Here is a 12,703-nt window from a genome sequence, read left to right as displayed (position 1 = left end):
TGTAAAAGACATATAGCAGAAATCACAACTATGGTCCAATATGTTAATGATTCTTTTTTTTTTTTTTTTTTTAGGAAACTGTCTTATTTGTCTTCAAATTTCTTTTCATTTCTTTTCTCTAAGTCCTATTAGATATCTATCAAAAAAAAAAAAAAGAAGGCGAAAGAGAAAGGAAGAGAAGGAGGAGGATGAAGAAGAAGGAGAATAAGGAGAAAAAGAAGAACAATTACATGTTAAAAGATCCTGGAGAGTGTCTTAGCCATGATATAAGAAAGAAAAAAAATTCATGTAGATATATTTTAATAACATTGAACTATTAGAAATGATAGAAACAAAACTAAGAAAATGTACACAGAATAAATCATATATAGTATATATATTTATAAAGAAACAAAAATTGATATCTGATTTTCACTCACAATATTAAATGTGGTAGTCAATCAAGAAATCTTTTTGATATTAAAGGAAAAGCATGTATAGCTTACAATTTAGTATCCAGTAATTCAAATATGAGAGAATGATCAAAATACTCCAAAATATGACACCTTAGCAAAATGAATATTTTAAGCTGAAGGAGTTTAAGAAACAGTAGAAACAGGATGGTCACTCTGACCGCCTCTATCCCTAGCCCTTCTCCCGCCAACTCCTCACACTTCTCCCCTGAAATAGTTCATGGAATACTCATGTGAGAATTGTTTTCCCTATAGCTAGAGAAAAAGAATACCTTTAACTGCAATACAAAGAAACACCAAGAAGATTCCTAACAAACAGGCCTTTCTAAGTTTCCCTCAGTTTACTATAATTATCTCACATTCATTATCCTATTACATTCCTCCACAACTGTTCACTCTTCACCAAGCCTAACATAAAAATACACAGATCTAGCTGTTTCCTTGAGTTTTCATTTCCTTATGAAGGTTTTCTGTTTCACATCAAATTTATTAAGTTGATATACTTTCCTCCTGGTAATTTTTGTCAGTTTAATTTTCAGACCCAGTCAAGCACCTAAAAAGATCAAGGGAAATTTCACTTCCTTAAAAAAAATAAATAAATAACGTTGATTTTATAAAATATGTTATGTAATTTTTTTAATCTAAAAAAAAATGAGGCAACCTGAGAAAATAACTAAGGTAGAAATGACAAAACATAACACAAATTAAAATTAATTGGTCAGCCATTGCATAAAAAATAAAAGTCAGATATGTGTTGTTAATAGGAACACATAGAGTATATAGACACAAAAAAATTGAAAATGAAAATGAGAGGGAAAAGAGAATATCAGACAATAACGAAAAATAGTACATTAGTATAGTTGTTTTTATACCAGATAAAATATACCTTAAGAAAATATTAAAAGCATAGGTTAAAATGCATGATAATAAATGTTAAAAGTTTCAATCTGCCAAAAAGATATAACTCTTTTAAATATGTTTGTACCAGATGAAAATAAATAAAATAAAAATATTATAATATTTTATAGAAATATAAATAAACTTTAAGTAGAAAAAATAAAATCAATGTAAGTACAAAAGTTAAAGTAAGAATTTCTACATGTATCTCCTGGTTATTGATAGAGTAGTTTAAATACTAGCAATGATGGAGTTGAAATAAACAACACAGTTAACAAGTTTGACCTTCAGATATAAAGGTAGTTCTCATCTCTAATTTAGATGGTATACATTTTTTTTTAAATGCAAAGAAATAATATAAAAGATTCATAATGACAAACAGAAACCTCAGAAAATTTATAAAATAGATATCATATCTTTCATGATATCTGAGAACAATAAAATAAAGTTAGAAATTAAAAACAAGAACAAGTAAAATCTCTACTTTCTTGAAATGAAGGCACATTTTGCAGAAAGACTCATGATACCTATTTTGTGGATTATGGAGAAAACATCATAAAAATTTTTAAATGACTAAATCTGAATGATTATGAAAAAAATAAGATCTTAGGAAAGAAATAGAAATTATAAAAAGAACTAATGGATATAAAGAACTGAGAAAGGCAATAACCTAAAAAATACAACAAACCTCACTAGATGGACACAATAATAGAGTGGAAATGAGAAGATAAAATCTATGAACTTGAGGATGGACCAATAGAATTTACCCAATTGAACAACAGAGAGGGAATAGGCGTGCGCGCGCGCACACACACAAACACACACACACACACACAGAGAACAGATTCTCAGAAAACTGTGGTAAAATTAACAAAAGAGCTAACATTTTAATCATGATAATTCCAGAAAGGAGAGTATGAGGATGAAAGAATATCCCAAAAAAAAGAACAGCTAAAAGCTTCCCAATTTTGCTGAATGATCTAAACCCTGTTTAGGTTTAGGAAGCTTAGTAAACTTCAAATAGGGTAGAACCTACAAAACATCATAATTAAATTTCTGAAAACTAAAAATAAAGAAAAATCTTAAAAGCAGCCAGAGAGAAATTAAATATTACTTATAGCGAAAGACCAATACAAAGACAGAGAAAACCAGAAGGAAACAGGATGGAATTTTTCAAGGGCTAAAAGAAAAGTATTGTCAACCATGGATTCTATATCTAGAAAAAAGTATTCTTTAGGAATGAAAGCCAAATAAAGACTTTCTCAGATGAAAGAAAACTGAAAAAATTGTAAATTTGGTGTTTAGCAAATTTACCTTTAATGAATGGCTAAAAGAGATCTTCTAAAAACAAAAGAAAATTATAACAGAAAGACCAGTACTTCAGTAAGGAAAAGAACATCTGAATATGTAAAAATAGGGATAAATGTGATAGGCTATTTTACTTCTCATGAGTATTATAAATAATATTTTACAGTTGAAACAAACATTATAGCAACATCTAAGTGATATTCAATATATGCAGAGAAAATATTTATGTCAATTACATTTTTTTAAAGTGTAAAATGATGTATAATGTTATAAAATTTGATCATATACTTGTGCCAGCATATTTTGTTTAAAAATATTTTCCCACTAAATTGAACTATTGCTTTGCACTATGAGTTTCTCCAATACATGTTGGTCTAATCTAATTTCTCTATTCTGTGCCTCTGAGCCACACTAAAGTTGTATTTGTGGGATTCCGAGTATGCACTGATATATGGAAGTCTTTCATTATTGCTGATTGAATAGGTACTTTCTTTAGTATTTGCCCTTTGTTTAAAGTTTAAATTTTGCTTTGTCCAAATTTTTAAAAAGCTTAGGTTCTACTAGAATATGCATTAAATCGTCATATTAGTATAGGAAGAATAAATACTTTATTATACTAAATTTTCCCATGTAGAACATTTTATACATTTCAGTTTACTCAACTCCTCCTTCAAATGACTTGAAATGGATGTATCCTGGTTTTAAACTGTATAACCAGATTTTAGTTATACAATATTGTGTAGAATTAAAAAATTCTGTAAATTGTTGTGCCCGTCGGGGTAGTATAAAGAAAATGGAACATTTGTTATATTTTGAGAGATAAAACTTATTTAACATAATAGAAATGGCAGATGACACAAATGGAATTGATGGCTCATTTTCCAAATGTTTTAAATAATAAAATATTATTTTTGCAAGTTAAATGATTTAAATGAATTAACATAAAATCTTTTTATATAAATTAAAAATGCAATTAAATGAGATGGAGGACATTTAGTTTGACAGCAGTTTGTATAAAATATGAGATTTTAATTGACCCCTAGTACCTTATGAGAGAGCTGGATTTACTGTGCTGAAGTACACTGATAGTATATTCAGAGCTTATTAGTACAGAATATCTCTCTCAAGACAAGAAATGAGCATATGAAAGGTTGACAATATTTGGAAATCATTTCGAGTTATGAGCCTATTAGAAGGTCTTAGAGTACTTTCAGAAGGGGTTGAAAAGAAATATGAAAATCTTGGAAAATGGGGGTTGGTGTTTAGAAAATAGAGATTTTAAATAGGAAAAGGGAAACTACATTGGAGAAGCAGAGGTGTGAAGGACATGAAAATTGGTTTTAAATTTTTGAAAAATTATTTTGAGAAAATAGATTTATATACTTTGACTATAGACTTTGATTTTAAAGGGAACATTTAAACCGAATGAAAAAAAAAAAATTACCACTATTTCCAGTCTTGGTGTAGGGCTTAATTTGTTTTAAAAAGCCAGAAACAAATAAAATTTTAAAATGATTCTTTATTAAATTACTTTATGTTAAAAAGTTAGAAGAGATTCAATTTAGGATTCTGAGTAACACTTGAAATCCCTTTTCTCAAATTTCTGTTTGTTTACACCTACCAGCTGCCCTGGTGATTCTAACTCTTTACTCTCTCAAAATCTTTTAGACAGTGCTAGCTGTTTTTTCACTTTATTTCAGCTCTAGATGGATTTATTTGTTTTTCTCTTAGTTATTCTCCAAGAAAGGGGACAGCTCACGAGCTGATTAAGCAAATAAAAACCTTCTTCACATTTGGTCTGGGAGTGGTTTTTAAAGAGGGGTATGTTTGATAATATTTATACATCACTATCTATAGTACATGAAACGTACAACTCTCTATTAAAGTGTAGGGTAGAAAAAATATTTTTTCTCTACTTCTTTGGGTTCTCCAGCTTGGGATCCTGTAAATTAAACTAACAAAAAGCAGAATAACAAGAGAAAACAAACAAGTTTATTAACATATGCGTTGTAATTCAAAGGCATTAGAATTTGGCTTTACATAACATCTTACTAAAAGAACAATACATTTTTTTGAAAAGAGAAAAGACAAAGTAAAAAGACTCACAGCTTCTAGGGTCAGGAAATTGTTGGAAGGTAAATATATTGGGGAAACTAATGGTAGATAAGAACTAGTTTTAACAAGTTTTGTTATTTAGATTCCTCTGATACCATCTCTGAGCTGTTTAAAGTCTAGATTTGTGTCCAGTGATTAAATTCCAACCTTCCTCATAGAGAGGGGAGGTCGATCACCTTTACAAATGTATGTCCTACTTATAGGCAAATGGGTGAGGGTACAGAGCTTTTCTTGTATTTGCTTCTTCTCTACTACATTCAGTTCAAAATATTCTTAATGCTAAAGTAACATATTATATGGAAGTTGTATATTCTACTACCCATCAAAAGAGAGAGAGGTTCTTTATGACATATTTACCCTCTGTCATACTAAGTTTTAGGAAAATTCAAGACTATTTCTTAGCAGTACTGTAGAAAATAACATTTCTTGGAACAATAAATGATAAATTTCCTTCAAACTTTTCCCATAGAGGAAATAGAATGACTGAAATTTACATATATTTACCTTAAAGATTGAGAAACATTATTCTTATATATTTGAAAACAGAGTTAGTACAATAATATCATTATGATTTATGTACATGTTTTTAAAAAGTTAATAACATTGACCCATATATTTCCATTTGTTTGTTTATAAAACCCTAGAATTGGAATTTGAATTATTTTTTATTTCATAGTATCATAAGTTTTTTCCAACATTATGTATTTTTAAGATAAATACAAGATATAAAATATGATGATGTTTATTTCACAACTATCATAACATAGCAAACAAGGTTTTTATTTTTTAACATTTTAAAAATAAATTATTTCATTGTTTTATTTCGTGACCTTAATAAGGATGAGTTTTGATCCTAATTTTTTCTGGCATAATGGCTATACTTTGTGGCATGTATGTACCAAGAAAAAAAAATGTATGTTACATGTGTTATGTAAAATGAAGGCATTAATTTCATAATTAAAATATTGATTTATAGCAAATAAAATGGAGTGGTTCATTGCTAATCTTAATATTTCCTACATCTTAACACATGAACTTAATAGTGGTAACCTTAATTACATGATAATTTATACATATAGTGTTAAAAGTGATTGAAAATATTCAAATGTCAATTTGGGAATTTTAAATTTAAATATCAGGAATGATGTTATATAAATAAAGATATATTTCAAGTTATTGAAACTAACAATATTTTTGACCTATGTGAAACAGTCAATCAGGAGCATTTAAAATTTTAATATTTTAAAATATCTTATTTTAACTGTAGAGATTTTTAAACTGAATAGATATTAACATTTCTATTTCATTTTATTTTACTTAAGCCAACAAAGTCAGAAACTTAGAAATGTATCACATTTTTTAAAATATCACACTTTAAATCACTTTAAATTAGACATTTCATAAATTTTGTGCAATTGATGACTCGAAATCTTTCTCGTGAAACTTAAAATTTTATTTATTTTTTAATTAATACTTTATCATGTCTCATAAAGCAATTTACACAACATGGTCAACTCAACACAAGTTGTGCAATACCAGATATATGAAACTACATGAATTTTTGAAATTATGTTACAAATTCTATCTTTAGTCCTTTTAGTTCAACTTAACACTTTTACAAAATGTTCTGGGGAAAGACAAAAATCAAATAAAAGCTGACATGAAAAAAATATCTCAATGTGTCATAAAAATAAAGCGTATTTAGCACTAGTGAGAGAATCTATACCTATTTATAGATCTTCTATAATCATTTAACAAAAAAAATAAATTATAAGAATTGGCCTATGAAGTTTTCCAATGAGAAAATATAGTTTTCTTTAGTGATTAAGCTTACTCTGTCAAATTATGACATCAATTCAACTCTATGTGCTTTAAAAATGCATATCCCATTCCTCCTACACATCTCTAATTTTAAGTAGCTGATTTTTCAACCTTATAAAATAGCATATCATTTGAGGCATAGCTAATATACATACATACACATTTCATAAGAATTTAACATGTAAATAAAGTGATTTTTTCATATAAAATTTACAGTTTTAGAGAGTATGACAGTTGGTGGTTGAGGAGGAGAGGAAGTTTACCTAATAAAAACAAAATGAATTCTGAAATGTGCAGCATTTCATTCTCTTACTCAATTCTCCATAAGTGCTCTAATATAGCCACAGGCAGGATTCAGTGCCTGGCTCAGAGGTCACAAAGAAATGCAATGTCTGTCTTTCCAAAGCTGCTATTGTTCAAATTAGTCTGCCTCATGAGGAACGCAAGTGTCTTTTCCAGGAGATCATCTTGAATATAAATTTTGGTACTTTAGGCATATGTTCAATTTAATTAGAAAGAAAATATTTTAAAAATATTTGAGATAATATTTTATATCTTGTGGTAAAGTAAATTGGTAGGATTTTTAAAAAATATATAACCATCTCCACCATGTTTAAGTATCTTGTCACTAAAGATTCTAAAGTGTTTATAAACCGAAAAGAGAAAAATATTGTTGTGGCATTTGTCAGAGTTTCATAAATCTGTGACATCAAATTAATTGATCTTTTTTAAAAAAATTGTTCATTAGGCAAAGCATTTCAAAACGCAATAGTAGGAAAAGGCATACATATACTTATTACATACATATATTTTAAGTCATGTGTTTGTGTTTATATGTGTGTGTGTGAGAGAGAGAATGTGTTTTTGTATGCTACTAAGGTTCATAATTCATCAGTTTTTGTGTGAGCATTGCTACTGAATTCAAAAGGCCAGACACTCATTCAGGATAGTTTAGGCAAATGTGTCTGTGTGAGGTGATTTAATCCAAAAGCATGTCAGTAAAAGCCACAGAAATAAGCTAAACCTGACATAATTTTGTGGCCTCTCTCAGGGACAAGAAAACAGAACACTGCACACTTACAGAATCTCAGGAAAAGGTGTTTTGGGATCATTATAATAGTATTGTTTCATTAATGAAATTCAACCAGTTTTTGGCCCCTGATTCTGGTGAGTTCTCCCCTTTTTGAAATCTTTCCTCCTTGCTTCTATTACATACACCTTATCTGTTCCATGGAATTTTCTAAATCACTGATTATGCCATTTGAAACTTTGGTTTCATATACCCATGATAACAATTTATGTCCTCAATTTGTCTGTTCATTACTTTGTAATTACATGTTTCTGCCATTATTTCCCAATATAAGGTTCTGAAAAGTGAGACTTAAGCCAAGTTTGAAATAGATATTGTCACACTATAGCCTCCAGTGATTTGCCAAGCCTATTGAATGGTTTCCTTACCTAAGATATCCAGTACTGGTCCAATTATCTCCAGTCAGGTTATAGGAGTGGAGAATTTACATGCAAATTGGGCTTCTAGGGCTACTCATCAGTAGGAACCATGGACAAACACATCTTTATTGTAAGTGGCAGAGTATGACAGGTTTGACAATTATCCCACCTGTATTTCTGAAATTAGGAGCTTAAAAGTCTTGTTCTTGTTCTCTCTCTGAACAAAACAAAAAGGCAAATACCATTTGTATTGGCTTTCTCTTAGAGGAGTTATGGAGGTTTCAAAATAAATTTGCCATCATTTAAGCCATTTGCTGACTTACCAAACAAGAACCTTGGCCTACTCTGTTATTCTCAGTGGGAGGAGTTAAAGAAAGGTTGCTGTTTTACAAATTAAGGATGAGGCTGCTCTTTGATTGATGGACAAAAGGAGCATTTGAAGTAGTGATTCTTGGCAAAAATAAAAGCAATGTATCTATGACTACTACTGAAAAGTTACATGAAAAGATTTGCCTTTGTAAGATCTCGGTTATCATAAAGCAGAAAATAAAAGACTATCTGAGAAAAAAAAATGTACTTTTTACATTTAGAAAATAGTTAAACAGATTAAATGAACAAATTTTATTATGTAAGCCAAGTCAGCCAGACAGAACAAGTATAAAAGGAATAATTAGCATTATGCTTCCCACACAACCAAAAAAGTTCCATCCACTTTGGTGACACAAGACTCAAGTCAATCCAAGAGGAATGCACATCACAAATACTAGGGTTTTAGAGTAAAGTCTGAATTCTGGACTGTGGCACCTCCTATTCACTTCTTCTGTGGTTCCCAGGACTCTATAACTGCTTACTATTTTCCTGCTGAGCAAAAGAATATAGGATAATTCTTTGATAAAACCCATTTGCTAAAAGAAAATATATGCTGATATTGACATTTGTAGGGCAAGGGAAATCTAGTTTTATGACCCAGGCAGAGAAAAATAAGAAAGAGAGAGAAAAAAAAAATGAATCTTGAAAGTGAAAGAGAGGCAAGATAAAAATTAAAGACAAGTTAGATTACAGGTGAGCAAAGGTAACAATAGTGCTGGTGTTAGCAACAAAGCCCCAATGCTACACAGAGTAACAGAAGCAAATGGCAAATCAGAAGCAAGTTTTCTAGTTTTCCATGGACTTTTTATTTGAGAAGATTTTTGTAAACAAGAGTCTAGATCCATCTGGAATCCTATTTGAAATTAAAAATAATGAAAAATATTATGAAGAGCCTATTTAGAGATAAAGTTAAAGCTTTTATGACTAGAAATAATAATTAATATAAACACATTTAGCATTCTGTACTGTATTAATACACTGTATTATGCACTATGTGTTGATACACTGCCCTCTCATTCCCCCTGTTTCTTAGTCATTTGTCTTGATAAAGAAATCATGTGTTTTCACAACAGCTGCTTTGAGCTAATTGCATTTAAACTTTAAGAGTTTTTTTTTCTGTCTATACAATATAAACTGTTATGTTAATGTGGGGGAACAGGACACGGTGAAATGATGTAGAAAAAGGAAGAGGAAAACATTTAAACTGCAAATACTTTACCTGTCGGTGATGATGTGTATTATTAATCTATTATTTCTTGTGAATATCATGATTTAATGTATATTCAAAAACTTGTAATCATGGAATTAAAGATTCCCCTCTATCAGACTGTCTGATCTTTAATCTTGATTGTGTTACACAGTTGTTCCAATGAGATATTTTGTCCTGTCTGTGCTCTTCATATTAAATTAAGGTAATAATGGGACTACCTCACAGTATTTTTGTAAGATGCTGTAAGACTGAATATTTGTGCCCCCAAAATTTATATGTTGACACCTAATCCCCAATGTGATGATATTCGGAGGTGGGGCTTTTTGAAGGTGATAAAATCCTGAAAGTGAAGTGAACGGAATTAAAAAAGACCCCAGAGAACTCCCTTGCCCCTTCTGCCATGTGAAGACAGTGCAGGAAAAAGATTGTTAGTGATCTAGGAAGGCACCGCCAGACACTGAATCTGCCGGCGCCTTTATCAAAGACTTGCCAGGCTCCAGATCTGTAAGAAATAAATTTCTCTGGTTTATATTCAACCCAGTGTACAGGATTTTGTTATAGCACCCCACATAGACTAATATTAGATTTAAATGAGTAATATTTATAAAGCTCTTAGAAAACTGTTTGGCACAAAGTAAGACCTAAGTGTTTGTAAAGAAACAAATACCTAAAAATTAACTATTATATGCAAATTGGAAAAGAAAATATAAATAAAAATTGAAAAACTTATTTTCACATATATCAAGTAATTTTATGTATGTGCAATTTTTATTCTATATAAATATACAAACATTTCTCTGTCAGTATAAACAGATAATAGTAATTAAACAGATTAGAGTTTTGCTAATATTTATACTTATAATTGTTTGAAATCTATTATTCTATACTAAAATTCATAGTATTTATCCTTGTAATTGAAATCATCTATTTTATACTAAAAGCATAATATTTATAGTTGTAATAGTTTGAAATCAATTATTTTATACTAAGATTTATACTGTATAAAAAAGTTAATTTTACATTTTCTTAATATTTGTTATTTGTTATGTTACTGGCATGTACTCTGTAATATGTGATTAATATATAACTATAGGGCAATTTATAGATTAATGTGTAACTTGTAAGATATAACTTAAAAGTCAAATGTGCTTTTATTTAAAGAACACATAATACAATAAATACACAATGAAACTTGTATGCTTTAACTGTAATTCGTGATAATTATAATTGACTTGCATTTACTATGGATCATTATTTTTCCTAAAACTTGCACATTAGCTAAATGTCATTATAAGATTCTAATTACTTTTTATATTTATTTTGTTTGATTTTGAACAATTTTCAAATTATATATTTTTGTGTAATTAGAGTTTCTACATATATTTTAATCACGCTAATCATGCACAAATTTTTTTTAGATATGTAAACTTATAATGATCTCTCAGCTTTATATTTCAAATTCTATCTCATATGTTTCTCATTATAACTTATTATAAGCAATAATTAAGAATAAAAATTCCTTTGCTGTGTACCCATAAATCAAAAGCACATATGAGAAAAAAATAAAAAGAATATATAGTAGTGAAATCATAACCTATCTGAACACTTTTAGATATCAATTAAAAGGACATTATTTCATACAATAACAATAATTAAATACTAATATTAGTATAAAACTTTCATAAATATTTTTAAATAAAAATCAAGAAAGGCTATTTCACATTATTTTTATTTTAATTTATAGGAAAGCCTCTTAAAGTCAAACTAAGCTTAAAATTCTCACCAAAAATCACCTTGGCCTTTCAAATCACTTTATCTGTGACTATGGCATCTTCTACCTGGAATGCCAAGGCAATACCTTGTTTCTTCAAGTCCAAGCTTAAAACACTCTCTCTGTGCTTTTCCTAATAACTCCAGGAATTTAGCTTTTCTATTTTTGGAATCCCCAAAACACCTGATTTAAATTTTTGTTGTATGATATTGTATATTTCTGCCAACTCTCACTAGATTGTGAGCTTTTAATTGGGGATAGACACATAAATTATCTTCATATTTCCAGCAGTTATTAAAGTTCCTATCACATAATAACCACTTGATAATTTTAGATAAATAAATATACTAAATATGGCAATTTAATATTAGTACCATATTTTACAATGATATAAGTAATTGGCTATGAGTCTGTTTTATTTACATAGATAAAACTATTTAAATAATAGTATATAAATTATTTTATTAATCAAATATATTATCTGTATCATAATAATAAATCAAAATCCTATGTAGTTCCAAAGATGATAAAGGAATTCTATATAGAACTTGGCTTAAGGATGAGAATGTTTCTTCTCAAAAGAAAGGAAAAACATACTTGGATATATTCTGTTTTAGAAGAATACTATCAAAGAAACAAATATAAAGCCCCTTCCAAATTTACAATACTCTTATTATATTTACTTACCTTATTATCAATGAGTAAAAGTTAACAAAAGGGAGATCACGCTAATATACCTTTTGCCAGTAACATTCACCAATAAAATTTTCATAAAAATGCAAACTGTCAAAGATAACATTTTTAATTTCCTGTATAAAGTGTCCACACAAGGCTAAATTTCATAAATTATCTTTCACCTCTAGGCTAAAATGATAACAGAATATTGTAAGATAAAATATAAAATTATCGAGATACCTAAAAACATATTTACTTCAGGAAGGTTTTTGTTATGTAATTTATAAATCTTAAGTAATAAGATGACTTCACTAGGTTCATCAACTCTTTTTGAGTCACCATGATTTAAGCAGAAAGTAAGCTGAAATGTTAAAAAGATTTCTGACTCCACCATTTACTAGGTGTGTAAGCTTAGGCAATATGTTAAATCACTTCTTATCAATAAAATGAAAATACTAATACAGAGTTTTTATGAGGAGAAAATGAAATAGTATGAAACTAGCACAAAACTCTCTCTGGTATGTAGCTGAGCTAGATTTTAATAAATGAAAATTTAAAGTAAAAGTAATTTTGTGTTTAAATCATATTTTAATATAATTTGCAATCTCCATTAGTGCATCAGTTTTCATTTTAAGA

This window comes from Pteropus medius, unplaced genomic scaffold, assembly GCF_902729225.1.
Source record: "Pteropus medius unplaced genomic scaffold, Ma_sr-lr_union100, whole genome shotgun sequence".
Lineage (NCBI taxonomy): Eukaryota > Metazoa > Chordata > Mammalia > Chiroptera > Pteropodidae > Pteropus > Pteropus medius.
The sequence above is the reverse complement of the archived record's forward strand: the minus strand, read 5'-3'. Positions refer to the sequence as shown.